General features: G+C 39.9%; 1 protein-coding gene and 1 long non-coding RNA gene across 2 annotated transcripts in view; one reads left to right on the top strand and one right to left on the bottom strand.

Annotated features, from left to right (window-relative positions):
* The window catches only part of ABL1 (ABL proto-oncogene 1, non-receptor tyrosine kinase), a 142,671-nt gene that overhangs the window by 55,291 nt on the left and 59,547 nt on the right, over nt 1–27,833 (top strand). The window lies entirely within an intron of this gene.
* Nucleotides 708–27,833, bottom strand: part of LOC141374943 (uncharacterized) — a 40,469-nt gene continuing 13,343 nt past the window's right edge. The window contains exons 3-4 of the long non-coding RNA XR_012382158.1: nt 25,602–25,668; nt 708–1,009 (exon numbers count right to left, since the gene is read on the bottom strand). This is a non-coding gene — a long non-coding RNA (uncharacterized lncRNA). The remainder of the gene's footprint in view (nt 1,010–25,601; nt 25,669–27,833) is intronic.

The raw sequence follows: 27,833 nt of genomic DNA, 5'->3' as shown, positions 1-27,833 counted from the left end.
GCCACCCATGAGGCACTCTCATGTGGAATATGAAATTGGGCCTCTTTCTGGCCTCCTCTGTGTGAACTCCCAAGAGCTGATGTAGGTGGTAGTTATTGCACCCTGTGTGGAACAATGAGCCTGGCAGTCATCACACCTGCTTTAGAGATTGTGTCCCTTCCTTTACCAGTTCACACAGTGTGCTCTGGTAAGAAAATGGGGAGGGAGGACCAAAAATATACACCCTGAAAGGCAAAGGGGTAGAGTAGTAGGTTACATCTGAATTTCAGTGGCTGTGAATTGGAAATATTTGTTGGAATTAGAATGTGGCTAGGTAGAAATTTAAGTTCTTCCCTAAAATTGAGAATGACAAGGTTGTCTTGTAAGGAGAGAATTTAAGATGAACGTTATCGATGTTTGAACATGTATGTTTTTAAGTTCACATATGAACAGTAGAAAATTAAAGCAACAAAAGAAGGCATTCAGTTAAAGGTCTTACATTGCCAGTTTCTTCTGTATTTTTTCAGAGCTGCTTTAATTCTAAAATTTACATTATTTCACATTTTTAAAAACATCTCTAAAATCAGGATGGATCTGGGTGCCTGGGTGGCTCAGTTGGTTGAGCGACTGCCTTCGGCTCAGGTCATGATCCTGGAGTCCCGGGATCAAGTCCCGCATCGGGCTCCCTGCTCAGCAGGGAGTCTGCCTCTCCCTCTGACCTTCTTCCCTCTCATGCTCTCTCTCTACCATTCTCTCTCTCTCTCAGTAAATAAATAAAAATCTTTATAAAAAAATAAATAAAATCAGGATGGATCTTATAATCACTAGAATGCCATGGTTTAATGGTTAGATTTGAAGAAGTATAATATTCTATGCATATACAAGTTTGTGTGTTCTTTTTGTTCTTTTCCATTTTTGAAGACATGTGGTAGCATAGCAGGTTCATAGATTTATATACTACTACCCAGCTATGCAGAGATAGCCTTAAAAAAAAAAAATCACCAGTCTGTCTTCCTCATAAATTGCCATCCTGTAGTGGGGAGAAGTAAAGGAAAGCATTTTAATTAGCCAACTAACAAAGTCTTACATTATTTTGGTTTAAACATTATCTTTTGGGTAAATTCTTAGTCTTTCACATTTCCTATCCTCCCCTGTTCATCCCCATTAAAACATGACATCTGGGTGCCTTGGGGGATGAAGAGATCTGTGGTAGTGAGGGAGGGCTCCTTGGCCATGCTTTATTGATCTGGTTGGGTCTCGTCCCTGGGACCATTGTGCAGACGTTCAGTGAAGTATGATCGGTGACCTTGTGTTTTATTCTTCAGTCTCCCATCAGGTCCGGGGCTGTCCTTGTCTGCCCTTCAGTATATTCGCTCTATGGCAGATGTCATGGCTCTTGACTTGGTTTCTTCCCGTAAGGTGGAAAAGAACTTGAGTTCCTTTCTTACCACACAGAAACTGAGGAGGTTCAGATTCTTTCTCTGCCTTAGCCTACCACACTGTGCCACCATTTTTAGTCTGTGGCCATCCATATTGGCATCGGTGGGAGGGTGCGGGCTGATCTTGTCCCAGAGTTCCAATTAGAAAGTGAGGCAAAAGCCCATTTCCCTCTCAGTCTAACTACTGTTCTGTCCTCCCTTTCCCTCATTATCTGTGCCCATTACCAGTTTATTGCCTCTCATGTCCAAATCCATTCTTTGCCCTGCTTTGAGACATGGGATCTGGACTCTAAACGTTTCTCCTTTGCTAGCTAGCTCAATGTTAGTCTTTGCCAACAGAGGATGTTGAAGGGACACTGCAAGGTGGGAGGAAGGGCTTCTTTTCCTATTTCCTGAGTGCTGATTTTCAGTGGGGTGTGGTTTTCAGGGGACCAGTGTGCAGGATGCCCAGTAACACTTAGCAGCTGTCACAGACCACCCAGCAGGCTGTACTGTAGGTCAGTTCCAACCCATTCACACCCTCCAGTGAGGTTCTCAACCACATGGTGGGCTGCTTCCATAGACCTGTCTCTGGATCACTCCCTGTGATCACCCCTCTGTGGCAAGCAGAGGGAGAAGGACAAGCTGACTCCCCGCTGAGGAGGGAGCCCGATGTGGGGCTCAATGTGGGGCTCGATCCCAGGACCGTGAGATCATGACCTGAGCTAAAGGCAGATGTTTAACTGATGGAGCCACCCAGGTGACCCTGGAGGTGGGGCTTTCTAAGCACTCCAGCACTTCTTTCCTCTGTGGTACCCAAATTTTACCTTTTATATGAGTGTCTGGGTGGCCAGGGAGAGGATCTTGGGTGGGATAGAATTTTCCTTGTGCCCTCCTCCCCAGTGGTAACAGACTTCTGCTTTGTGTCAGTGCAGGATCCAGCCGATGATGACTTTGCCTCACCCATCTCCAGAAGCAGTTAGACCTTTGCATAGATCCCAAGGGCTGGGAGGGTTTCTTGCCTTCCCCCTGTGGATTAAGGCTGTTACATTGTATGAGAGAAGGGTCTAAGAAGTGGGCAAGATTTTGTCCCAGTCCAGTATCGAGGGGAGCTTTCTCCAATCTCCTGCTCTGCTCCCAGGCTTTCTCAAGAGCAGTTGGTAGAGGCCCCCATGGAAAAGAGCTTGCAAATGAGTTCGGACAGCCCTTGTGTTTGGAACTCCCAGGGATTTGATATATTATACACGGCCACACTTGGCTTTCTAAGAATTCAGTATAATTGAGGTTATTCTCCTCTTACCTAATTTTATGGCAGCTACCCTTTCCTCTTGTGTTTTGTGAAAGGTCACACAGTTTGCATGTCTGTCTCTCCTTCGAGGGACTTGTCACTCTTTAGAATTCAGTTCACGTGGTTACCTTGTGACCTCATCTTTCTGATTAGCTCAAGTAAAGTTATGATTTTATAGATTCTCTAGTTTTTTTCTTGTTAGGATGGGAGTGGTGTTCTCTATGGCTTTCTTTATCTTAAGCAGGAGTAGAACTCTGTATTGTTTCTTCGCCAGTCCCTCAGCGGGATTATATAGGTAAAATAGAGTTTTAGGTTCCTCACAGATCAATACAGTTTGTTAATGCAAGTACTATGTATATATTTATTCTGTTTACCATGTCTCCAGTTGGCTCAAGTTTGACCACCCCCTTTTTTTCACTTTGTATTTTTAAATAATTTCAAAACTTACAGAAAATTTACAAGAATAGTAAAGAGAATTCCCACATGCCCTTTATTTAGTTTTATCAATTTTTAACATTTTGCCATATTATATTTGCTTTATCACTCTCTCCCTCTCCCATTCCCTCTCTCCCTCCCTCCCTCTGTCTCTTTGTCGCTGCCTCTCTCTCTCTTTCTCTCTCTGAATTGTGTATGGACATAAAATTCATTTTTCGGAGTCAGTTGAGATTAGGTTGTAACATTTGTCCCTGGATCCCTTAATGCTTCAAGTGTGTTTACTTAGAACAAGGATATTCTCTTATTGAGTTAGCTATAGTATAATTATCAGTTTTAGGAAATTTAAGTTCAATAACAATATTCTTTTTTTTTAAGATTTATTGATTTATTTTAGAGAGAAAGAGAGAACATGGGTGGAGGGGCAGAAGGAGAGAGAGAGAGAATCCTGAAACAGGCTCCCCACTGAGCATGGAGCCCAAAGCAGGGCTTGATCCCAGGACCCTGAGATCATGACCTGAGCCAAAATCAAGAGCCGGCCACTTAACCAACTGAGCCACCCAGGAGCCCCAACAATATTCTTTCTTTTTTTTTTTAAAGAGTTTATTTATTTATTTGAGAGAGAGAGAATGAGAGAGAGAGAGCACGAGAGGGAAGAGGGTCAGAGGGAGAAGCAGACTCCCTGCTGAGCAGGGAGCCCGATGCGGGACTCGATCCCGGGACTCCAGGATCATGACCTGAGCCGAAGGCAGTCGCTTAACCAACTGAGCCACCCAGGCGCCCCCCAACAATATTCTTATTTAATCTGTAGTCCATATTCCAGTTTTCTTGGTTGTCTGAGTAATGACCTTTGTAGCATCCCACCCCCCCCCACAAGTTTAGGATCCAGTCCGGGGTCATGGATTGCGTTAATTTGTTATGTCTTTAATCTCCTGTAATCTGGAACAGTTCTGCAGTATTTCTGTCTTGCTTAACCTGGATATTTGTAAAGAATATAGGCCAGTTATTTTATAGAATGTTTTTCAATTTTGGTTTGTTTGATGTTTCCTTATTACTAGATTTGTTACATACTCCTGGTTAGAAATCTATAGAAGTAATATGTCTTTCTCGTGGTAACACATCTGGGTGCACACAGTGTCCTTCTGTCTGAAATTTAGTGATATTAATTTTGATTATCTAGTCAAGGTATGGTCTGGTTTCTTCATTGGATAGTTGCTAGTTGTCTTCTGGCAACACAAAAGCAACCTATACATTGTGTGGCCATGTAAATGATCCACTCCTTAGAAAACCTTCCATTGATGATACCCTGAATGTATAGATCCTAATGACGTAGAACCTTGTTGGGGGCGAGGGAGGGCAGTAATATACCTGTGACAAGCCTTAGTCTCCTCTTATGATAGAGAAAGGGGCCAGTAATCCAAGACCATTTCTTGTAAAGCCAAGACTTCAGAGGGGCAACACTCTCAGGGAAAAGGTGGACTGGGGACTAGCAGTAAGGAAAATTGTTTCACCTGTGGCTTTGGGTGAAGGCAAAGAAAAAACAAGTGACATGAGAACTTGTGGCTACTGACTAGCTCCCACATGGGTTTGGAAACTGATTTTATACTATTTGTTTGACCTCCAGTAACTGCAAGTTGGAAATCTTGATATAAAGTGGAAATGTTGAGGCACCTGGGTGGCTCAGATGGTTGGGCGTCTGCCTTCAGCTCAGGTCATGATCTCAGGGTCCTGGGATCAAGCCCCACATCAGCCTCCCTGCTTAGCCGGGAGTCTGCTTCTCCGTCTCCCTCTGCCTCTCTCCCCACTCCTGCTCTCTCTCTCTCTCTCTCTCTCACTCTTTCAAATAGATAAATAAAATATTAAAAAAAAAATAAAGTGGAAATGTTTTTAGTCTCCCTGAGCACTTGACAAAAGAAAATTGAAGTCTTCTCTGGACTCAGGGAGTTCCCATAGATCATTTTAACCAATATGAACACACCAAAAAAGGAGATAGACAGACAGACAGGCACACATGCACACACACACAAAGCAGAAACAGGATATCATGAGCAAGAGTCAGTAGAAATAATAGTAAACCCTGACTTCTGAAGATTTCAGATATTAGGAATATTGGATATAGAATATAAAATAAACTCATTTATAATACTTTGAGCAAACGAAGGAATTGAAAATATGAGTAAAGAAAAAGATACCATTAAAAACAACTAAGCAGGGTTATGGGCATTAAGGAGGGAATGTGATGTAATGAGCACTGTGTTAATATACAACTGATGAATCACTGAACTCTGCCTCTGAAACTAGTAATACACTATATGTTAATTAAATGAATTTAAATTTTAAAAATATTAACACAGGACAGAGAAAGGTCTGAATTAAAAAAAAAAAAAAACCTAAGCAAATTTGTTTTAAAAACCAAACATAATGTCCAGAAATAAAAAGCATAATTATTGAAGTAAAACATTCAAGGAAGGGTTGAATACCAGAATAGCTAGAGCTGAAGAGAGAATTAGTGAAATGGAAGACAAATCTGAAGAAGTAATACAAGGTGTAGTAGAGAGACAAAGAGATGGGAAATAGGAGAGGTTACGAGACAGAGTATATAGTGAGAAGTTCCAACTTGTGTTTAATTGGAGTTCCAGAAGAAGATGCTATGCAGAATGGCAGAGAGCAGCATTGAAAGAGATAATGGGTGAGAATTTTAATAATGGATTAGCATCAGGCCTCCCCCTGTCATCTGTGGGGGCTAGTGTAACAGTATAAAGGAGGCCCACAAACCAAATGTTTAAATATGTACAAAAAGTTACCAGTGTAACAAACTGTTAAATAAAATATTTTTACCTTGACAAATATGCCTTCATAATAACCTAGAAAGCCAGGTTTAACTTTATAGTTCCTTTTTTTTTTTAAGATTTTATTTATTTATTTATTTATTTGAGAGAGAGAGAGAGAGAGCATGAGAGGGGTTAGGGTCAGAGGGAGAAACAGACTCCCCACCGAGCAGAGAGCCCAATGCAGGACTCGATCCTGGGACTCCAGGATCATGACCTGAGCTGGAGTTAGTCACCCAACCAACTGAGCTACCCAGGTGCCTCTAACTTTATAGTTCTTGAACTCTACAGAGTTTTGCATAGGCACGTAGCAGCATGGACTGAGCCAGACCCTGGCCTATATAGCCCAGCCTTCTCCCCTTCTTCCCCCAGCTTTATTCTGTACTGTGAGGGGTCTTATGCACACGTGCATAGATATTTCCACCTGCATATCTAACCTCTGTTCACACTCCTCACAAATATGCCACTAGAGGACACCTCTGGCCTGTGCCCACAGTGCTGGTACATTCTGCTTTCAGAGTAGAATAGGGAAGAGAACCAGACAAGCCCTGAATATGGGCTTGGAGCTGATAAGGTAGGCAATTCCAGGGGCCTAGAATATAGTAGTCAGGCTCTGGGTGGACACATCCCTGAGCCTTCGGACCTCTTACCCTGTGGGGAGAGCTGGAGTCTTTTAAACTGTGGAATCTGGGACAGAGGCCTCTTGACCCAGGATCTAAGGGTGGTAGAGAGACAAAAATTCTCAGGTCCTGGGACGCCTGGGTGGCTCAGATGGTAAAGTGTCTGCCTTCTGCTCAGGTCATGATCCCAGGGTCCTGGGATCGAGCCTCGCATCGGGCTCCCTGCTTGGCGGGGAGCCTGTTTCTCCCTTCCCACTACTGTTCCCCCTGCTTGTGCTCTCTCGCTCTCTCTGTCAAATAAATAAAAATCTTAAAAAAAAAAAAAATTCTGAGGTTCTGGAAGCCCATCAAATTCCAAAGCAATCAAAAAGGAAAGCAAAGAATTGTGACTCTATAGAAAATCAAAGACGAAAAGATTCTTAAAATAACTAGAGAGAAAAGACAGATTGCCAACAAAGGAACAACAGTTGGAGTGGCAGCTGGCTTTTCTACAGCAAGAGTAAAGGCCCTGAAACAGTACAATATTATTTTTGGAGTAGGCGGAGAAAATAACTCTTAACCAGAATTAGACAGTTATGAAACTGTCTTTCAAGAATAAAGACATTTTCATGGGGCGCCTGGGTGGCTCAGTCAGCTAAGCGTCTGCCTTCGGCTCAGGTTATGATCCCAGAGTCCTGGGATCGAGCCCTGCATCAGGCTCCCTGCTCAGCAGGGAAGCAGTCTGCTTCTCCCTCTCCTTCTGCTGCTTCCCCTGCTTGTTTTCGCTCTCTCTCCAGCAAATAAATAAAATCTTAAAAAAAATAAAGACATTTTCAGATGAATAGAAACCAAAGGAATTTGCCACTGAGAATCCATCACTAAGGGACTTTCTCAAGGATGTATTTCAAGAAGAAAAGTCACCCAAAGAAAGAAGGTTTAAAATTTAAGAAGACATTGCATAGACCCAGAGAGGTAGATAAACTTGCCTAAAGACCCCAGTTGGTTTAGGATCAAGCTTGGACGTCAGCCCAGATCATCTTTGAGCCAGACAGAATGGGAGTAAGAAATAAAAAGTTGAAAACAGAACAGCATTTCTATTTCGGAAGTAGATAGAGGGTGCCCGGGGGTTCCCTTCTGAGATAAGCCCTACATTTTTGCCAGAACACAGCATCACTTAAGCTGAGTCTTCACGGCCTCTGGGAATTTGTTCTAAGTCCTTCATTGCTAATGTGTCATTGTTCCTTTCTCCTGACGCTGAGTTGGTTGCTCAGATTGAGAACTTCAGTTTCTGACTTTCAAGAGGCCACATGGTAGCCCAAGGCCACAAGTCCAGGAAACCTCTGCAGCTTGCCAGGGACTCGACAGCTTGCATCTCTCTGCTTGTTCTCTTCATTCTCTCTCTCTCTCTCTCTTTTTTTTCCTTTCCACTTTCCCTCAGATCCTTCCTGCCCCCATTGGTTCTCCAAGAGTTTCTTTATTTCCCAGTCCTCCAGTTTTACCTCTTCCTCTGTGACAAACAGTAGCCCCATGAAACACGATTTCCGATGTGGCGGCCCTGGACGGTACAGGGAGTGGTGTACTCAGCTCAGGGAGGGGTTAAGATGTGTGAAGAAGATTGAGCAGGATATTTTAGGAGATCAGATAATATTATACCTCTGCTTACATAGTTGTGCTCAGCAACAGTGGTGCTGTTCCATCATCTCATTTGGTATCCTCCGAGATGGCAGGTACTATCCAGATGTGTGGAAGGTTGTAGGGCGTGGAGGGGCCGAGTGACTTGCCTCTGATATGAAGGTGGGAAGTGGCAGAGTCCTGGTACTAGACCTCATGGCTTCTCTCTGCTTTCTCGTCTTACGCTCTCCACTAATCCCATCTTTCCTCTCCATAGTAATGCCTTACAAAGGGTGCTAAGGACTATCACTGTTTTTTTTTCTTTTTTTAGTTGTAACTGACATAGGGAACACTTTTTAATCAGCCACCAAGGATCACATGAAATTTGCTTATTTTTAGTATCCCTGTCCATACTGATGAATTTCTTCAAAAGCGTTTTCCACAGATTTATTTTGTTGCGCATTTCCTTAACTCCTTCAGTTACTTAGCATCCACCCCCTTTCTTCTCCATAGTTATTGTGAAGTCTAACCCCGGGCCCAGATGATCATGAATTTTTGCCTGGTGGTATCCCTGCTAATCAGGATTTCTGTCATTGGAATGTTCTTTATACTTTTCAAGACATTGTTGGTATTACCCTCTCCACTCACTCTAGAAGTTTCCGACTATTCTGAGAAACAGCTTGAGTCCATATAAGCTGTGTTGTGAAGGCACACTTTGGCTTGAATTTTAGAACTAAGCTTTGCCTGCTTTTTTTTTTTTTTTTAAAGATTTTATTTACCTATTTCACAGAGAGACACAGCCAGAGAGGGAACACAAGCAGGGGGAGTGGGAGAGGGAGAAGCAGGCTTCCCGCGGAGCAGGGAGCCCAATGCGGGGCTCGATCCCAGGACCCTGGAATCATGACCCGAGCCGAAGGCAGACGCTTAACGACTGAGCCACCCAGGCGCCCCTGCCTGCTTTTAAAGAGGCAGATGAACTCAGCAAACGAGGGCAGTTTCAAACCTACACCACCATTATTAGCCTATAGATGACAAAGGAGGTCATGGTATGCTGCTGTCTTGTTGATTTTAGTGCTTCAGACTGCAAAGTTTGTGACTGCCCTTAGGTCATATATGTAGACTTTTTTTTTTTCCTTTTACCGGTGAGCTTACATCCGTACAGTTAGCAGAATATGTCATAGTTGAGTACATAAACAAGCTCATATGTTCATTTTGTGAGCTTGGGAAGAAACTTTTTTTAAAGGCCAAGTTTAAGATACCTTAGGCCATACAAATATGTCTATTTCCTGGCCTGTGCTGTCGTCTGAAGGCCAGATTTCATCAAAACAGATGAATCACTGTTTTTTCTTTCTTCATCATCCCCTAATTGGTTTCCAAAATAAAATGATTAAGGGCCACGTTTCTCAACTGCATTGTTTGGTTACGGTCCTACTGGCTGTGCTGGGGGTACATGGGGAAACCGAACTGGTGATCCTTGCTGGCTGGGTCACATGACTTCTCGGAGGCATCTCTGCTCTGTTGCTGCTAGTAAGTCTTCAGAGGAGCAAGCTCTTTCTTATGCTTTTTGTTATAACCTAAGGAAGATGATTTCAAGTCATGAAACCTTAGCTATTATTATTCAGGCTCCATTTTCCTTGAGGTCTGTTTTGGTTTTCAGGCAGGACAAAAAGTGTGCATTTTAGAGTTTCCCAGAGCCTATATTTCATTAGTGGCGTTTTTTGTTGTTGTCAGTTTGTGGGAAAGCATCAACTGACCCTCTGGCAGGATAAGCTGATTACTCCTGACTGTGGGCCCCTCTCTGCTGGCACCCCCCCGATACAGGGGCTGCCTTCACATTTCCTCAGCACTTCGTCCTATGAGTGGTGTGGAAGCAGAACGCTGTGCGCTGGCTGGCGGGGCCCAGGTTTCTGTGGGCACCCACCTGTACCGGCTGGGCCTTTTGTTCAGTGGCGACCTGCTCCTTGCCAGGCTGCCCTATAGCTAGTGGGCCACTAAATATGTCATTTATAGCAACAGGAAGATCCTATGAAGTGGGTGGTTTGAGAATTCCCCTTCAGATGGCATCGACCCTTAATGCAGCTGGTTTCACTTAATTCGTTTTGTTTAAACAAACCCTGTTCCTGGAAGTGGTTTCAGGGTAGTCTGTTCCTGTAGCTGTTCCTTTGCTCTTGTTTTTAAAAATGTTTTCCCAACGATATCACAAGTGCACGAGCCTGACAGACTAGAGCATTCTGCGCAAAGTTACTGCACGTGTGAACAGAGTTGTGTTCAGACGTGATCCATGGATTACGGTATTCAGTAGTTTTAGGGTTCAATTTGGTACCTTCATTGTGTAAAACCGACCAGATTCCTTTGTGGTTTAGGTATATTCTCCCTTAAGGGACTCTGATGTTTAGAAATTTCAACTGAGAAGACCAGATAAATTAGGGAATAAGTGTTTTTCACTTTGTAAACAGGAAAAATTCTTAACAAGAAGCCAGAGCTGGACTAATTAAATAATCAGTATATTAAGTAATCAGTATATTTTTAAGTGGAATATTAGTTTCTTTTTTTTTTTAAGATTCATTTAGGGGTGCCTGGGTGGCTCAGTCGTTAGACGTCTGCCTTCGGCTTGGGTCATGATCCCAGGGTCCTGGGATCGAGCCCCACATCGGGCTCCCTGCTCCGTGGGAAGCCTGCTTCTCCCTCTGCCGGTCCCTCTGCTTGTGTTCCCTCTCTCACTATGTCTCTCTCTGTCAAATAAATAAATAAAATCTTCAAAAGAAAAAAAAAGATTATTTATTTTTAGAGAGCACAAGTATATCAGGGCGGGAGGGGCAGAGGGAGAGAATCTTTTAAGCAGACCCCCCACTGTGCGAGGAGCCCCACGTGGGGCTCAACCCCACAACCCATGAGACCAGGACCCCAGCTGAAACCAAGAGTCAGATGCTTAACTGACTGAGCCACCCAAGTGCCCCAAGTGGGATATAAATTTCTATTTTGGGTATAATACCACTATATTAAAATCAAATTTTAACAAAAACTGCATAGAAATAGAAAATAAGATATTAGTGGTTTCTTTTTTTTTAAGATATTAGTAGTTTCAACTCTGACTTTTCTAAAACAAGTTTGTATTACGTTATTAAACATATTTTTAATGAGAGAACCTTTTAAAAGTAGGAATTTATAAAACATACGCTGCTCATTAAGAACTTTTTTAAGGGCGCCTGGGTGGCCCAGTCGGTTAAGCGTCTGCCTTCAGCTCAGGTCACGATCCCAGAGTCCTGGGATCAAGTCCCACATCGAGCTCCTTACGCAGCCGGGAGCCTGCTTCTCCCTCTACCCTCTGCCCCTCCCCCTGCTTGTGCTCTTTCTCTCCCTCTCTCTCTCTCTCCAAAATCTTTTATTTGGAGAGAGAGAGAGAGAGAGAGAGCACAAGCAGGGGGAGCAGCGGAGGGAGAGGGAGAAGCAGACTCCCCACTGAGCAGGGAGCCCATTGCAGGACTCGATCCTAGGACCCTGGGATGATGACCTGAACCGAAGGCAGCCGCTTAACCGACTGAGCCACCGAGGCACCCCTGCTTGTTAGGAACTTTTTATATATAAACTTTCATTTTTGTTATATTCTCCTATGGGATTTGTTCTTATCTTTGGAGAATGTATCTCCGTTTATAATCATACATTAATTAATGTGAAACTTTGTTCAGTACCCCTCTGCTCCTGGACTGCAAGCTTCCTTAGCATAGAGATCTTGCCCATGTTATGCTTTATCAAATCCTAGCACACATCAGATTACCTTGCATATAGTAGGTGTTTAGTAGAAACTTCCTGAATGGATGAACCAGTGAGACACTTTTAACCTAGAGTGCAGTATAATGATGATAATAGCAAACTTGCGTTAGTCTTAACTGTATCAGGCACTGCTCTCAATGCTTTACATACGTTAAGTCCATATATTAAGTATTAGGTGGTGACTGCACACAAAACATTCAACAACACGCTGGTTAACATTTAACTCTTTGTTGCCAAGTTCTTTATTGTTTGCGCTTGACAGTTAGTCCAGGCATTTTCCATATAGGAATATTTTGGCAGTAAAAGAACACAGGATATTCTTCCGCTCCCAGAACTGATGTGTTTGTGATTCCAGGTGCAGATGTCTGTTGCCAGGAACCAGGGGCCTGTTCTCAAGCCTAGACACTGCATCAGGAGATTAGACCAGGTGCCTGTTCCTTTTTCTCCTCTTTTCCCTCCTCTTTGATTTTAATTTCTTTAGCAGGACAAAACTGATACAGCTTCCAGTAAACAAATGATTAGCTTTTAATTCTTATTCTGATGAATACTTTTGGTTGTAGTTGGTTTTATTACAAAGGTAAGGATTTGCTCATTATTTTAAAATAAGTAAATGTCTCTTTCTCTTGATATCCCTTCAGGAGTAACCACTCCTATTTGTTGAATATCTACCAGACCTTTTTCTCCTGGCTTCTTGAATATTTAAGAAATCTCTTTCTAGGTTGCACTTTTAAAACATTTTATCCTACATCTGTATATCATAGTGGATGTTCTGCTTCTGAGAGTACGATTTAATTTCCTTTGTAGGCATCATTAATAAAAGGCAGAGAAAACATTGAACCCAATATGAAGTGTGGGGCTTACAAAAGGTAAATGAATGTTTCAAAGTCATTGCTTGCAGTGGAATCTGTAACATTTTCCTATTAAGTTCATCTAAAACTGCTAAGTATGTTATTCCAATCATCAGAAAAGGTAGATAAGTAACAAGGAGAAGGAGACTTATGCCCAAGTAAAAATTAAATATGGATTTACAATATCTAAGAATCCTTTGGCAAATGGAGAATGATTGCCAAGCTCCTCACTACTGAGAACAGTGAAAATACGCAGGAGGCAGGCTATGAGATTGGTGTTGGCCAGCATTCGTATCTGTTTCTTGGAAATTCCACAGCTCTCTGCCATGGTTTGTTACCTGCATGAAAGAAAGCACTTGTCCCTTCGGTATTCCCTACTAACTCTTGACTTTGTTCCGCAGGCATCTTCCCACAGGAACAACGAGTTCTTTAAGATTATGAAGGGGGGTGGCGAAGAAGCAAGGTGGTTATACAAACTGTCTTTACACCCCACTCTGTGACATACATGAATTCAGAGTGACCCCAGGGACCCCTCTTTGAACCCCATGCTTCACCGTCAATAGAAACATGGATAAAACTGGAGAGTCATAAGACTGGGGGTTTAAGGTGCCACGAGGAAAGAAGGCTTCACTGTCGCCAGTGTTTGTAGCTGTGGTTGTCCTCCAGAGGTGTCCGTACCCATAAGTAGTGCTCCATAGTGAGGTTTAGTGTAAGTGAGCATAAGCTTTACTTTAGCAAAGTGCGTGGAGGGTGACCACAGTAGGGCGTCGGAGAGAATTACTGGGAAGGCTGCAGGTGCATCCTCTTGGGCAGGTTTGGCATAGGGAAGTGGCACAGGGAGGTTGAGATTTGGGAATTTATTTCCTTAATGTGCTCCATGTCCGACAACTTGTCGAGGAAGGAAAGCATGTAGTGGAGAACACTGAACACTAACTTGACAGAGTCAGGGGAGGATGTTTATAGAATATTAGGGCTTGGGTTGGGTGATTTATTTAAAGTAATTATTTAAAAATTAAGGTATTATTTACATGTAATAAAATCCACCTATTTTTAAGTGTGCATTTCGATGAATTTTGTTGTATAATCATGTAACCTCTATCACAGTTGGGATTATAGAACAGTTTCCTCACCACTAAAGGTTTTCCTGTGTCCTTTTCAACGACTGGCCCCAGAAAATCACCCATAGACTTTATGTCTCTGTAGTTCACCTTTTCAAGAAATTCATATAAATGGAGTCATACAGAAATCATAGACTCTTTGACTTCTTCCACTTAGCATAATCTTTTGAGATTCATTCACGTTGTCATATATATGTACTAATATCTTCTTTCCTTTCTTTGCTAAGTAATGTTCCATGATATGGATAAAGCACAATTTGCTTACCAATTTACCAGTGATTAACATGTGTTGCTTGCAGTTTGGGGACTATTATGAATAGTGCAGCTGTGAACATTTTTGTACTCATCACTGTGTGCACATATGCTTTTATTTCTTTAAAAAAAAATTATTTAGGGGCACCTGGATGACTCATTCATTAAGCGTCTGCCTTCGGCTTGGGTCATGATCCCAGGGTTCCTGGGATTGAGCCCTGCGTCGGGCTCCCTGCTCAGCAGGAGGCCTGTTTCTCCCTCTCCCACTCCCCCTGCTTGTGTTCCCTCTCTCACTGTGTCTCTCTCTCTCTGTCAAATAAATAAATAAAATCTTTAAAAAAAATTATTTGGGAGAGAGAGCGCATGCGTGCATGAGCCGGGGGGAGGGAGAGGGAGAAGCAGACTCCCCTCTGAGCACGGGACCCGATCGATGCAGGGCTAGATCCCAGGACCCTGGGATCATGACCTGAGCCACCCAGGCACCCCTAGGTGTTCTTTTAGTGTAGGTCTGTTGTCCACTGATTCTCTTGGTTTCCTCCATCTGATAATATTTTGGTTTTCTCTTTATTCCTTAAGGATACTTTTGGTGGATATAGGATTCTGGGTTGCCTGTTTTCTTCTTCCAGCACATGAAAAGTTGTTCCATTCCCTTTTGGCCTCTGTAGTTTCTTTTCTTTTCTTTTTTAAAGATTTATTTATTTCAGAGAGAGCGAGAGAGCACACATGTGTGTGCAGTGGGGAGGGCCAGAGGGAGAGGTAGAGAGAGAATCTCAAGGATGGAGCATGAAGCTCAGTGCAGGGTTTGATCTCACCACCCTGAGGTCATGATTTGAGCCCAAATCAAGAGTCAGACCCTTAACCCGACTGAGCCACCCAGGCGCCCCTGGCCTCAGTAGTTTCTGATGAGAAATTTACTGTCATTCAAATTGTTTTCCCCCTATAGGTAAGTATCATTTCTCTCTCTTCGTCTTCAAGATTTTTTTCTTTGTCTTTAGTTTTTAGAAGTTTGACTAGCATATGTGTTGGTATTGATTTCTTTGGGTTTTGCTCATGTAAATATGGATGTACATATGGACTCTTCTGGGCTACTGATACATGTCTATTCTTCTACCAATGTCATACTATCTTGGTTACTGTAGTTTTATAATGTGTTTTCAGGCAAGTCTTCCAATTTTATTGTTCTTTTCAAAATTGTTTGGCTATTCTGGGTCTTTGCCTATTCATATCAATTTTAAAATTAGCTTGTCAATTTCTTCAGAAAAGCCTGCTAAGACTTTTATTGGGATTGCCTTACATCTGTTGTCAGTCTGAGGGGATTGCCATATTAATATTGGCTTCATGGGGAATCAGTATTCTACAGTCCATGAATGTAGTATGTCTCTCCATGTAACAGGTCTTTTCTAATTTTCCTTTTAAATGTTTTTTTTGTTTTCTTTTTTTCCTTCTAATATTATTTTATTATTTTATGTTAGTCACCATACAATACGTCATTAGTTTTTGATGCAGTGATCCGCGATTCATTGTTTTCGAATAACACCCTCCTTTTAAATGTTTTATAATTTTCAGCGTACAGGATTTACACATCTTTCATTAATGTATAACTAAGCATTTTTTTAAATTTTTTATTGTTATGTTAATCACCATACATTACATCATTAGTATTTGATGTAGTGTTCCATGATTCATTGTTTGTGCATAACACCCAGTGCTCCACGCAGAACGTGCCCTCTTTAATACCCATCACCAGGCTCATGCATCCCCCCACCCCCTCCCCTAAGCATTTTTAATGATATTGTAAATAGCATTGGTTTTAAATTTATCTTTCTTTTTATTGCTAATGTTTAGAAATAAAAATGACTTTTGTCTACTGAACTTATATCCTGCAGTTTGCTAAATTCACTTATTATTTCTACTAGCTTTTTTATGTGGGTTGCTCAGGGTTTCCTCCAAATACTTCACATACTTGGAATGTTGTTTTTGTTGTTGTTGTTACTCTCTTTTTGGTACTGACTTCTAATTTGATTCCATTATACTTAAAGAACATACCCTGTATTATTTCAATCTTTTTAAATATATTGATCTTGTCTTATTTCTTAGGATATTTCTAAGTAAATATACCATGCCTTTGAAGAGAACGTATATTTTTCTGTCCTTAAATAAAAGACTGTGACATTCACAAATAAGGACAGTCATGCCTTTTCTTTCCTTTTTTTTTTTTTTTAAGATTTTATTTATTTATTTGACAGAGAGAGAGAGACAGCGAGAGAGGGAACACAAGCAGGGGGAGTAGGAGAGAGAGAAGCAGGCTTCCTGCGGAGCAGAGAGCCCAACGCAGGGCTTGATCCCAGGACCCTGGGACCATGACCTGAGCCAAAGGCAGACACTTAATGACTGAGCCACCCAAGCGCTCCTTTATTTCTTTTTCTTACCTTACTGCATTACTAGGACTTCTAGTACAATATTAAATAGAAGCCATAAAATTGGACATCCTTGCCTTAGTCTTGATTTTAGCTAGAAAACGTTGAGCCTTTCACTATTACATATAGGTTAGTGGTAGGGCTTTCATATATGCCCTTAATGAGGATGAGGAAATTCTCTTCTCTTCCTAATTTACTGAGAGGTGTTTTGTTTTGTTTTTTTTAATTTAAATTATAGTTAGTTAACATATAGTCTATTATTAGGTTCAAAGTAGAGTTTAGTGATTCGTCAGTTACATATAACACCCAGTGCACGTGGCATCAAGTGTCCTCTTTAATGCCCATCACCCAATTACCCCATCCCCTCACTCACCTCCCCTCCAGCAACCCTCAGAGTTTACTGATAGTTTTTATCATGAAAGTGATATCAAATTTAGTCAGAGGCTTTTTCTGCATCTACTTAAATGATCATATGATTTTTCCCCCTTATTCTTCTAATACGGTGAATTACATTGATTTTCAAATGTTTAACTTTGCATTCTCAAGATAAACTCCATCTGATATGATATATTTTTGTGTATTATTAGACTTGCTATATAACATTTTGTTAAGGATTTTCACACCTATGTTTATGAGGGATATTGATCTGTAGTTCCTTTTTCTTGTTATATCTTTGTTTGGTTTTGGCATCAGGGTAATACTGGCTTCATGAAATAAGTTTGGAAGTGTTTCCTCTGCAGTTTTCTGAAAGATTGATATTATTTCTTTCTTAAATGTTTGAATTACCAGTGAAACCACCTGGGCCTGGAGACTTCTTTGTGGGGAAGGTTTTTAAGTATACATTCTCTTTCATAGATATTGGGCTGTTTAAGTTTTCTAGTTCTTACGTAGTTTTGGTAATGTGCATCTTTCAAGGGGTTTGTTCATTTCATAGATTGTCATGTATATAGCTATTTACATATGTATAGATACTTAAAGCTATAAATTTCCCTCTAGACACTACTTTTTCCTGTGTCTCACAAGTTTTGATAAGTTAAATTTTCATTATTATTCAGTTCAAAATATTTTATTTCTCTGTGATTCCTTCTTTGAAACAATGATTATTTAGAAGCATGTTGTTTAATTTCCAAATACTAGGAGTTTTTGGTTATCTTGTTGGTGTTGATTTCTAGTTTGATTACATTGTAGTCAAAGAACATGCCCTATATAATTTTACTCTTTTTAAATATATTGATCTTGGGGCACCTAGGTGGCTCAGTTGCTTAAGCGTCTGCCTTTAGCTCAGGTCATGATCCCAGAGTCCTGGGATCAAGCCCCACATTGAGCTACTTGCTCAACAGGGGTCTGCTTCTCCCTCCCCCTCCTCCTGCTCATGCTCTCTCTCTCTCAAATAAATAAATAAAATCTTTAAAGTATATAGATAGATATAGATATAGATATAGATCTTGTTCTATTTATCAAGAGAGATCTGTCTTAGTAAATATACCATATAAAATACACCTTGAAAAGAATGTGTATCCTTTTTTCTTGGGTAGAGTTTTATAAATATTATTAAGTCAAGGTGATTCATATCTTCTGTGTGTTTGCTGAATTTTTTTTGTCTAGTTCTATCAGTTGATGGTGTTAAAATCTCCAATTGCTACTGTAGAATTATCTTTCTTTAATTGTGTCAGTTTGGTTTCATGTATTTTTGAATCTGTTATTAGGTGCATACATGTTTATGATAATTTTTCTTTTATTACTTCTGATAATGCATTTTGTTTTGAAGTCTATTTTACTTGATATTAATATGATTATTCAGTCTTTTTTGCCTATCCTTTCATGTTATATCTTTTTCTGTCTTCTTTCAATTTACCTCTGCCTTTACATTTAAAGTTTATCTCTTGCAAACAGCATAACATTGGTTTTTGGGTTTTGGTTTTTAATCCATTCTGACAATCTTTGCTTTTCAAAAGGAATGTTTAGTCTGTTAATGTTAAATGTTATTACTGATATGATTGGATTTTGGTCTACCATTTGATTTTGTTGTTACTTGTTTTCTCTGCTTTTTGTTTTTCTGGTTTTCCTTTCTACCCTTACTTGAAATATTTGAATAATTTTTAGACTTCTCTTTTAATTTTCCTTTTAGTTTTTTAGCTTTGCTTCATTATCCTTTTTAGCTATTACCTTATGGATATACATCAACTATCCCCATCCATCTATAATTAATATTGTGCTATTTCATGTTAAATATAGAAATACTGAAATTTATACCTTTCATTTCTTTCTTGTCCTTTAAGTTGTACTTATTACATGTGTTTCATCTACATGCATTAAAACACCACCAGTGTTATATAAGAGTTGCTTAAAGGGGTACCTAGGTGACTCAGTGGACTGAGCATCTGACTCTCGATTTCTGCTCAGGTTATGATCTCAGGATTGTGAGATCAAGCCCCGCATAGGGGTCCACGCTGGGTGTGGAGCCTACTTGGGATTCTCTGCCTCCCTCTCCCTCTGCCCCCAACCTTAAAAAAAAAAAGAGCTGCTTTAAAACAGTCATGTATTTTTACTTTTTAAACTTTTTTAAAGATTTTTATTTATTTATTTTAGAGAGAGAGAGTGTGTGTGTGTGAGCTGAGCTGGGGGAGGGACAGAGGGAGAGAGAAAGGGAAAGAATCCCAAGCAGATTCGCTGTCAAGCTCAGAGCCCTTGGACACAGGGCCTGATCTCACATCCCTGAGATCACTATCTGAGCCAAAACCAAGTGCCAGACACTCAACCGACTGAGCCACCCAGGTGCCCCAGACAGCCATGTAGTTTTAAAATAAATTTGAAGGAAAAAGCCAAAAAGTTAAAAAAAGGAGTCTCTTGCATTTACCATTTCTGAAGCTCACCATTCTTTTCTTAGTATTTTAGTTTCCCTCTGATACAATTTCCCTGCAGCATAAAGAACTTTTAATATGTCTTCTAGCACAGGTCTGCTGGTGATAGATTTTCTTTCTTTTATCTAAAAATGTCTTTCCTCTGCCTTCATTCTTGAAAAATATTTTCTCTAGATATAAATTCTGAGTTGACAGGTGTTTGTTTTTTTCTTTTGGCCTTTTTTAAGATATTGTTCCCCTCTCTTTTGGCTATGTCCTTGTTCCCCTCAATTCAGTATGTTTTTTTCTCTTGCTGTTTTCAAGATTTGCTCTTTATTTTTTGTTTCAAGTGTTTGATTGTGACTTGCTGGCTACTTTGTTTCTCCTTGTGTTCATTTAGCATCTTGCATCTTCAAATTTCTGTAGTTCACCAAGTTTATGCAGATTGGGGCCCTTACTTCAGTTTTTTTCCTACCCCATTCTCTATCTTCTGTCCTTTTGGTATTCCAGTTACACGTGGTAGACCATTTGACTTCATCTAACAAGTGTCCAGGTCTCTGTTCTTTTTCCCCCCAATCCTTTCTGTTCTCCACTTTGCATAATTTCTTTAAAAAAAAAAAAGTGGGGCGCCTGGGTAGCTCAGTTGGTTAAGCAACTACCGTCGGCTCAGGTCATGATCCTGGGGTCCTGGGATCGAGCCCCACATCAGGCTCCCTGCTCAGCCGGAAGCCTGCTTCTCCCTCTCCCATTCCCCCTACTTGTGTTCCCCCTCACGCTGTCTCTCTCTTGCTTTCTCTGTCAATTAAATAAATAAATAAAATCTTTAAAAAAAAAAAGTAAAGATTTTATTTTTATTTTTTTTAAAGATTTTATTTATTTGAGAGAGAGACACAACGAGAGAGGGAACACAAGCAGGGGGAGTGGGAGAGGGAGAAGCAGGCTCCCCGCCGAGCAGGGAGCCCAATGCGGGGCTCGATCCCAGGACCCTGGGACCATGACCTGAGCTGAAGGCAGACGCTTAACAACTGAGCCACCTAGGCGCCCCAAAGATTTTATTTGTAAGTAATCTCTATACCCAACATGGGGCTCAAATTCACAACCCCAAGATCAAGAGTCTCATGCTTTACTGACAGAGCCAACCCAGGCACCCCCACCTTGGAAAATTTCTGTTCATCTTTCTTGAAATTTACATACACTTCCTCTTCTTTGTCCATTCAGCCATTAAGTCATCCAGTGGATTTTTTTATTCCAACAATTGTATTTCTTTAATTCTAGAATTTATATTTGATTTTTTTTGTTTCTATTTCTCTACTGAGATTTCTTATTTCCTTGCTTAGTTTGTATTCATTGAAAACATGTTTTATTATCTTCACTGAGTTATTTATAATGGCTTTTAAAAAATCTGTGTTTATTCCAACATATTGGTTCATCAGCAGGGTAGGCTTGGTCCATTTTCTTGATTCTTTGTATGTTGAGTAATTTTGAATTGTATCCTGGATATTAAGAATGTCAACTTGTAGAAATCCTAGGTTCTGTTATTTTTCTGCAATAATTGTTGTTTTCTTTCTCTTATCAGGTAATTTTCTTGGCTGGGTTTGAATTACAAACTTGTTTCTCAGGGGGCAGCTCCCATGTCTTACATCTTTTGTCTTTAGCTGAGCTGTTTTGGGTCTGTCCCATGCATGAGCGTGAGTAGTTCAAAGGTCAGTTAGAAATATGAGTGTAGGGAGCTTGGAGATCACCCCATCTCTCTCTCTCTTCTAGGATTACCCACTCTCTTTGGCATTCAGTTTTCTGGCTTCACTTTTCTGATTTGCCAAGTCAGAAATACTGTGTGTTTTTAAATGCATGTTCCTACTCTCTCTGTATATATGACATAAATCAGAGTATCCAAAAACAAGAAATTGCTAAAGGCAATAATTTGGAAACGCGCAACAATAAATAAAATGATTACAGGAACTTTAAAAAAGGACTTTTTTCAAAATGATTCCTGAGTATGCCAGAAAATTCAGACAGTCAACATAATATTTTGATGATAAAAAGGAAAGGAATCTGTTATCTGGCAGTGGAATAACTTGGTCACTTTACAGAAAGATAACCCAAATTTGCATTTTCTTTTTTGCCTGTTATCCATCTAACTATTTTCAGTAAGAGATTTATAAGTCCTTTTCTTTATGAATAAATTTATTAACATTGAGCCAACATTGCCATGATTTTTATTTTATTTTTATTTTTTTTATTTATTTTTTTTTAAAGATTTTATTTATTTATTTGAGAGAGAGAGAATGAGAGATAGAGAGCACGAGAGGGGAGAGGGTCAGAGGGAGAAGCAGACTCCCTGCTGAGCAGGGAGCCCGATGTGGGACTCGATCCCGGGACTCCGGGATCATGACCTGAGCCGAAGGCAGCCGCTTAACGGACTGAGCCACCCAGGCGCCCATTGCCATGATTTTTAAATACAATTCATTATTTCCTCCAAATTCACCGTCTATAGGCAGAGTTTGTTTTCCTCAGACCCTTTATATTTACCATTAATAATTTACCCTCAAATTTGTCTTTTGTTTTCTCTTATCATTTATTAACTTTTGATTTAATCAATATACTAGGTATGTATACTAGATCAATATAATAGAAATAGATAACTGATGATAAGAATAAAGCTTTTAACTAGTTGTAAAATATAACTAATTGTATCAGCACATTAAATAAAATAATGTATAGATTATATTGATTTATCATCTTAATAAACTAACATTTTCCTTAATGAAAATATTAGACAAACCACATTTATTGTGTTATGCACATATTCTTGTTTCTTTGTCACCATTTATATTAAGTACCAACTTTAAAGTTAAAAGTTTTTAGAAACCTCGAAGACAGGAAATCAGGAACTGTCTAGCAATTTTTTTCCATGAGCATACATTTTATGTCACTTTAACAAATTTTAAGATGGTAAAATAAGCATGGATCTAGCATCATTTAGAGAAATTTACACATTCAGTTAATCTATGGGTATTTTATATATAAAAGTAAGGAGGAGGGGGCGCCTGGGTGGCTCAGTCAGTTAAGCATCCAACTCTTGATTTCGGCTCGGGTCATGATCTTGGGGTTGTGGGATCAAGCCCCTCGTTGGGCTCTGCACTGGGCATGGAGCCTGGTTAAGATTCTTTCTCCCTCCTCCCTCTGTCTCTCTCCCCCTACCCCCCCTTCTAAAAAAAATAAAAGTAAAAAGTAAGGAGGAGGAACCTCTGGCTCAGTCGGTGGAGCATATGACTCTTGATCTTGGGGCTATGAATTCAAGCCCCACGTTGGGTGTAGAGATTACTTAAAAATAAAATCTTAAAAAAAAAATAAGGAGGAAGGGTAATTTAAAACTATATGTGGTTCCCAGTGTTTGGATCTTTTCCTTTAATTAGAAACTGTCCATATTTCCAAGGATTATTAATTAACTCAATTTATTATTAGTTTAAGAGATCTTTAAGTTGACCTCAACATCTGGAAATTAAAATTTAGGTCAACCCATCAAATATTTATAATTTGAAACATAAGAATTTATTAGATTAAATAATTTTTAAAAGATATTATAAGTTCTTTTAATTAAATACAGTTCTATAGTTTTGTAATTTTAAACAATTTGTGGGAACAGTGAGATCTTACTGAACCCTTAGAATTACTATTATTATTATTAATTTAGAAGGTTTAAATCATGAGAAATTAAATCTAAGTCTTGCATTAATTATTGCAGTAACATTTTTATATCATAATAAAATCAGGAGGAAGCATGAAGTTATTTTTAAGCTAATTTAAACTTAACTCTTCTTTATAGTCCAAAGAATCATCTAACTGTCAGGAATATAACAAAATTTTAATATAAATAGATCTTTTATGGTCATATATCCAAAAAGATTTTTAAGACTCTTGGATATACCAAGCTCTGAGTATAGGAACCAAGACTGTTACCCAAACTCACACTTAAACTTTTTCTTTTGCGTTAGTTCAGCAAGGAAAAAGTAGAAGCACAAATAGTTTAATTTTTTTCTCTTTCTTATGGAAATTATGGACTGTTTATCTGTACTATGTATTTCTTGGGTATGTACATGATGACAGAATAATTATTTATGATTAATTGATCTCCACAGTTTCCCAAGGAAAGAGAAGAAATGCGGAAGGAAGGAAGAAGTGAGAGGAAGCTGGCTCACACAGACATAAATGGCTGGTTATCTTCTCCCTGTAAGGAAGGGAAGAGACTTAGATACAGGAAAACCTATCTGACTTGCCCACTCAAACCCACAAGAACTAAAGTCAGTATATCTAGTTCACATAGTAATTCAGGTCCTTGACAGTCCTATTAAGCGATGTCTTTAAAAAGCCAGGATTTAATAATAAATAAGGGAAAAAAGAGGGAGATCTCCTGGTTAAACAAAGTGATATGTCTTTTATTTTTTATTTTTATTATTTTTTTAAATTTTATTTATCAGAAAGAGAGCACTCACAAGCAGGGGGAAGCGGCAGGCAGAGGGAGAAGCAGGCTCCCGACTGAGCAAGGAGCCCGATGCAGGACTCCATCCCAGGACCCTGGGATCACCATCTGAGCCAAAGGCAGACGATTAACTGACTGAGCCATCCAGGTGCCCCTTCATAACAAAATTTTCAAAGATTTATTTATTTATTTTGAGAGACTGAGAATGAGAGAGAGAGAGAGAGAGAGAGAGAGCGCACATGATGGGGGGAGGGTCAGAGGGAGAAGCAGACTCCCCGCCAAGCAGGGAGCCCGATGCGGGACTCAATCCCGGGACTCCAGGATCATGACCTGAGCTGAAGGCAGTCGCTTAACCGACTGAGCCACCCAGGCTCCCTCATAACAAAATTTTCAAAGTGATAACTGCAGTTTTGGATTGGTGGAATTATACCAGTTAGAAATGCGTATGAGTGAAAATATGAAGAGAGCAGGTGTTTGGTCCAGAAGGCCAGACTAAGAAGAACTCATGAATGAGGTCAGTGAGGCTGGTACTTACATAAATCTAATATCTCCAGAATCTCGTCAAAGACTAAGCATCACAAAGTGGAATCCCAGTGACCCCTCCAATAATAGCTGTCTGTTAGTATCCTTAGAGAACAGGGCCCATGGAACTTCCCTATAAAACCATTTGCTTAACAGTAGAATTAGGTTATTGGCTCAGCCAACCCAATCATTAATCAATAATGAGTGGCTGTATACAGGACTTGGTCCTAGATATACAAAGATGGATCAGACATAAGACATAGTTTTAGCCCCCAATGAGCTCACAGCTTAGCTCTTTTTTTTGAGCAAAATATTGCTTAAATTGTTGTCTTCATGGTGGGATAAATCTGCCTTGGAATCAATCCAAAGTGATTTGATTACCATAAAATAGTTGCACTAATAAAACTTGAATTCCAAAGAACCCCATTTTAGATTCTAGCATTTTGCAGAATATTAGGATTCTCATTTTTTTTTAAAGATTTTATTTATTTATTTGACAGAGAGAGATAGTGAGAGCAGGAACACAAGCAGGGGGAGTGGGAGTGAGAGAGGGAGAAGCAGGCCTCCTGCTGATCAGGGAACCTGATGCGGAGCGATGTGGAGCTCGAACCCAGGACTCTGGGATCATGACCCGAGCCGAAAGGCAGGTGCCTTTTTTTTTTTTTAAAGATTTATTTATTTATTTTTGAGAGAGAGAGAGAGAGAGAGAGAGAAAACACATGGGGGGGGAGGGTCAGAGGGAGAAGCAGACTCCCTGCCAAGCAGGGAGCCCCATGCGGGACTCGATCCAGGGACTCCAGGATCATGACCTGAGCCGAAGGTAGTCGCTTAACCAACTGAGCCACCCAGGTACCCCGAAGGCAGACGCTTAATGACTGAGCCACCCAGGCATGCCTAGGATTCTCATTCTTATGTTAAGCCAGGCCAGACCTATTTTCTTTGATGACTATTTAAAAAATAAAATAATGCATTTGCTAGTTTAAAAATTAATGTATATATAAAAACTAGTAGATTGAGAAGTTTTACTCTGGTCCTTGAACTTTTCTACCTGGTTATCCCATTCTCATTTCTTCCATGAATTAACACTGTAATTAGTTTCTTACATATTTATATATTTTCCATTGTTTCTTTGTGCAAATATAAGCAAATATAAATTTATATATTTTTTAATCCCATTCTTACACAAAAGCTAGCTTACCAGTTTAAAGGCTGTCAGGCAGAAGGAATTCTTCCTTGGAGAAGTGAACAAAGAACAGATTGGACAACTATAAAACAAACAGCAAGATGGTAGATGAAATTCCACATTATGTTATTATTATATTAAGTAAAAAGTCTAAACATCCCAATAAGAAGTAGGGGTTGTCAGATTGCATGAAAAAGTAAGACCCATTCAAATGCTGCCTACAATGAACCTGCTTTTTTTTTTTTCTTTTCAGATTTTGTTTATTTATTTGTCAGAGAGCACAAGAAGGGGGAGTGGCAGGCAGAAGGAGAAGCAGGCTTCCTGCTGAGCAAGGAGCCCCATGCGGGACTCAATCCCAGGACCCTGGGATCATGCCCCAGGCCAAAGGTAGATGCCCATCCAACTGAGCCACCCAGGAGTCCTGAACCTGCTTTTAATATAAAGATACAAATAGGTTGAAAGCAAAAGGGTGGGAAAAGATGTACCATGTGAACATTAATCAAAATAAAACCTGAGTAGCAAAGTGAGTTTTAAAGCAAAACATATTACCAAGGATAATGACAAAGGGGTTAATTCATTAAGAAGATATAATCCTAAGTGTTTATATATATATATTAACAGATTCAAAAGACATAAATCAAAAAATGATAGAACTGCAAGAAATTCATAATTATAACTGGAGATTTTAACACTTCTCAATAACTGATAGAACAAGTAGACAGAAAATTAGTAAGGGTATAGGATATTTGAACAGTGTAATCAACCAATGTGAATTTATGTTTATGGAACACTCTATCCCAGAACAGTGGAGTACACATTCTTTTCAAGTGCACATGGAACTGTTATCAAGATAAACCATTTTCTGGGCCATTAGAAAAGTCTCAAAAGTCTCAATATATGTAAGCTGGTTCAATTTATAGAAGGTATGATCCCTGACCACAGTGTAATTCAATGAGGAATCAGTGAAAGAAAGATGTCAGGAAGATCTTTCAACTGCTTGGAAACTAGATAGCATTTTCAAATAAACCATGAATCAAAGAATAAAAAATCAAAAGTAAAATTAGCATGTATTCAGAACTGAATGTAGGTGAAAATGTAACAAAATTTGTGGGATGGAGCAAAAGGAAAATTTATATAACACTAAATCCTTATATTAGAAAAGAAAAAAGTCTCAAGTGATCTTGGGTTTCTACCTTAAGAACTAGAAAAATAGGGGCACCTGGGTGGCTCAGTCGTTAAGCATCTACCTTCGGCGCAGGTCATGATCCCAGGGTCCTGGGATCAAGCCCCACATCGGGCTCCCTGTTCTGTGGGAAGACTGCTTCTTCCTTTCCCACCCCACCCCCCACCCCCGGCTTGTGTTCCCTCTCTCACTGTCTCTCTCAATCTGTCAAAATAAAGAAATAAAATCTTAAAAAAAAAAAGAACTAGAAAAATAAAGGCTTGTGAAACCCAAATTAAGTAGAAAAAAAGACCAATGTAGAAATCAGTAAAATAGAAAACAAAAACCATAAAGAAATCTATGAAATCAAAAGCCAGTTCTTTGAGAAGAGCAATAGAATTGATAAACCTCTTGCCAGACTGATCAGGAAGAAATAGAGAAGACAAAAGTTGTAATATTAGGAACAGAAGAGGTAACATCACGCAGATTCTACAGATATGAAAAGTATAATAAGTGAATTAATCATCAGCCTATAGGACAAACAGACCAGTTCCTTGAAAGACACAAATGGCCAAAGCTTACTCAAGAAGAAACAGACAACCTGAATAGCACCAAATCTATTAAGGAAATTGAATTTGTAGTTAAAAATCATTCCACAAAGAAAACTCCAGGCCCAGATGATTTCACTGGTGAATTCTACCAACCATTTAAAGAGGAAATGATAGGCATTCTCTGCAACCTTTCTAGAAAATAGAAAAAGAAGGAATAGACACTTCCCAAGCTCATTTGCCCTGAGGTCAGTGTTAGTCACTGGTATCCCTCTTAGTCTTCTTCTCCCGGTTCAGCCAGAGTAATCCCTTTAAATATAATCAGATTCCAGTCTCTCTGCCCCAAGCCTCTTGTGCCTTCCCAGTTCCTCCAGAGTAAAAGCCAAAGCCTCGACAGTAACCTTAGACAGACAAGATCTTCCCATGCCCCTGCAGCCTCTGTCTAACTGCCTTTCTTTCCTCCTTCTTCAGTTCCATCCATATTGGCCTGTTTGCTATTCCTTGAACCTTTCCCAGTCATCCTCCCTGCTCCAGTGC

Source organism: Callorhinus ursinus, unplaced genomic scaffold (assembly GCF_003265705.2).
Source record: "Callorhinus ursinus isolate GAN/ISIS: 27379988/994484 unplaced genomic scaffold, GSC_fseal_2.0 scaffold24, whole genome shotgun sequence".
Lineage (NCBI taxonomy): Eukaryota > Metazoa > Chordata > Mammalia > Carnivora > Otariidae > Callorhinus > Callorhinus ursinus.
Note: the sequence above shows the minus strand (reverse complement) of the source record. Positions and strands in the feature narration are given on the sequence as shown.